We start from the raw sequence: 3,283 nt of genomic DNA on the forward strand, positions 1-3,283 counted from the left end.
CTTACGTATCTCTTCGTTCCGAATCTTATCTTTTATTGTATTTCCACACATCCATCTAAGCATCCGCATCTCAGCTACACTCATTTTTTGAATATGATGTCTCTTGGCAGCCCAACATTCCGTACCATATAGTAAAGCGGGTCTAATAGTCGTCCTATAAAACTTTCCCTTCAACCGCAATGGCATTCTACGATCGCACAGCACTCCAGTAGCACTTTTCCATTTCATCCACCCAACCTTTATCCTATGATTTACATCTCCATCAATTTCTCCATACTTTTGAATGATGGATCCCAAATATTTGAAATAATCATTCACCGGTATATCTTGCTCACCAAGCTTCACTACACTCCCATCACTACTTCGTTGCTTACTAAACCGACATTCCATATATTCAGTCTTACTCTTACTCAACTTAAAACCTCTAGCTTCCAATGTCTGTCTCCATAATTCTAGCTTAGCATTAACCCCAGCTCTAGACTCATCAATCAAAACAATATCATCAGCAAACAACATACACCACGGTACATTTTCTTGAATTGATCTCGTAAGCTCATCCATCACTATCGCAAATAGGAAAGGGCTTAAAGCAGATCCTTGATGTAACCCAACCGTTATCGAAAAATTGGTTGACACCCCTCCACAAGTGCAGACATTTCATACATATCACATTAACAAAATTACAATTAAAACTTAAATAGCAAAATTTTAACATTCAATGAACATATTTGGTCAATACTCATCAAATCAGTATATTTAATTATGCACAACACAATTCAGACATATTTGTCTTACATGCAAGTTTTAAAATACAAATAGTGAACCTTGCATTCGAAACAATTATTTTGGGTTAATACTCATCAATTTCACATTGAAAAGTGTATATTGCACAATATAATATAAATCATGAGATCTTTGTATTCAAAATAATCATTTGGGTTAATACTCAACACAATCATACTTTTTAAACATACAACACTTACATCATTCACCACATTTTATAAATATCTAACACAAATCAATGTTTCACATATGAAAGTAAGGGTCAATACTCATTATGTTCATAAAATTCTAAAACACATTACATACGTCACATTGCAATTGTCATTCTGACAAATATCAAATTTGAATGGTGAATCTTTGCCTTCAACAAATTTATTTGGAGTTGAGACCCTTCAATTTCTCAACAAACACTCACATAGAACATTTATAAATATAACATACACATTTTTTTTAACGACCTGTCCTAAGTGAATACCTTCTAATGCATGCAATTTGCTCTATGTAGCTAATTTCTAATGCATACATCCATACATTCTATATTCCATTTCATACATCATCTTTTACAATATATACAGTTATTTAATTTCATTTCACTCATCCATGCTCAATTAGTCATATGCATTTACCCTCTAATGCATGCAAACAATCCTATACAGTTAAAAATTCTAATGTAAGCACCATACATTTCATCCCAAAACCCAACAAACCATTCATGCATTAAAATATTTACATGTATGTCAACAACATACATATGTCATACATCATGCATTCATTTGCATGTATACATCATTGCATACACACCCAATCATATAAACATACATATGCATAATTGCATACACACTAATCACATCGGACGAAACATTCATATGTATGTCATGAAGGCATAAGTACCCATTACATCAAGCATTTGTATGTATGCTTTACTTGCATACATACTTACCATAGTAAACAATCACATGTATGTTATTCTTGCATACACGCGCATCACCAAAACATAATTTATAGGTCTGTAGGCAATGTACGAACCATAGTCATAATATATGTATGTATACTCAACCCATATATACACACGTATTATATTCAATATTCATACATATGCTACATAGCATACACATGAACCACAATCAATATACACAAGTATGGTGCTCTTTATACGCGCATATCATATACATACATCATGAACATTAAATATGTATGCATCATCGACATACGCTCATGCAACATACACTTATTGTGCACTATTACCTGTATCCAATTCATAAATATGCAAATTTTATCTTTTATTTTTAAAGTTTAGCCTGTAAAACAAAATACTTCAAAACGTTCTGGATACCTGATTCTAAAATTTTATATTTATATCCACGTCTGTCATTTCCCAACTCCAGTTAGTTCAATAAATTATTATAAACATATATGATCCCAATGAATTGTTCTCAGCTTCTAAATTTGTCTACAGATAACTACTTACTCACCCCATGCATAATTAAAAACCAATAAGCGTAGGGATATCATAACCCTAGACCTGATAAGGGTTCAAGAATTATACATATAGCATATATTGTAATCCTTGCATGATATGAACTATAAGGTGAGGGTGGTGGATCACGGACGACAATGACTACAGCCTGATGCGTCTACAAAAAAAGCTCAAAAATCTAATTGATATTATATTATTAAATTAAATAAATACCCATGGGTCACAATGGTCATAGCTCGACGAACAGAGTGTGGTGGCTGACGATTGGAGTTGTAACCTGTGAGGGAGAAGGGAGGTTGTGGGAGAAGACCCGATGGGAGGGTTTTCATCATCTCAGTGGGAGGGCAGTGGCAATGGTGGTTCAGCAATGTCGAGCTCACGGACGTCCCAGAGGTGGAGGGAAAAGTCACTAGAGGTAGAGGCAAGGACGTTGGCATAGAACTCTAGGCAAGAGTGGTTCCAGCGGTGATGACATCCTCATGCAGGGAAAAACATGAGAGAGAGAAGAGTGAGTGGTCTCATGGTGAAGGCTAGCTACGGAGGAGGTGGTCGACGATTCTTATGATGGTTGGGAGTTGCTCGGTGGTGGTGGCGCCGTGCAATCGGGCAGACAAGGGAGGATTCACGAAGGGGGGGGGTCGTGTTTGCATGTCAGGGGGAGGAAGAAAAAGAGAAGGAGGAGGATTTGTGTGAGGGAGAGGTAGAGAGGGAGCGGGATTCATGTGAGGGAGAGGAGGAGAGAGAGGAGAAGGGTGGCCATTTGGCAGCTCCCCATGGTGTAAGGGGGCCCACATGGAGAAAAACCCTAACATACCCTTCTTTTCTTCTATAATTCATTCTTTTCTTCCTATTCTACCCCTTCATCTTTTTCTTTTCAATTTACCCCTCACCATATCCTTCCTTTTGTAATTTCTATATTGGGTTTGGGTTATTCGAATCGAAATTTGAACACAATTACGCACCTGATCCATTTTCGCTTAAATGGCTTTTCTGGAGTCCCGGTATATCCAAATTCACTCTGAA

The sequence above is a fragment of the Nuphar pumila genome, chromosome 14 (assembly GCF_984573655.1).
Source record: "Nuphar pumila chromosome 14, dmNupPumi1.hap1.1, whole genome shotgun sequence".
Lineage (NCBI taxonomy): Eukaryota > Viridiplantae > Streptophyta > Magnoliopsida > Nymphaeales > Nymphaeaceae > Nuphar > Nuphar pumila.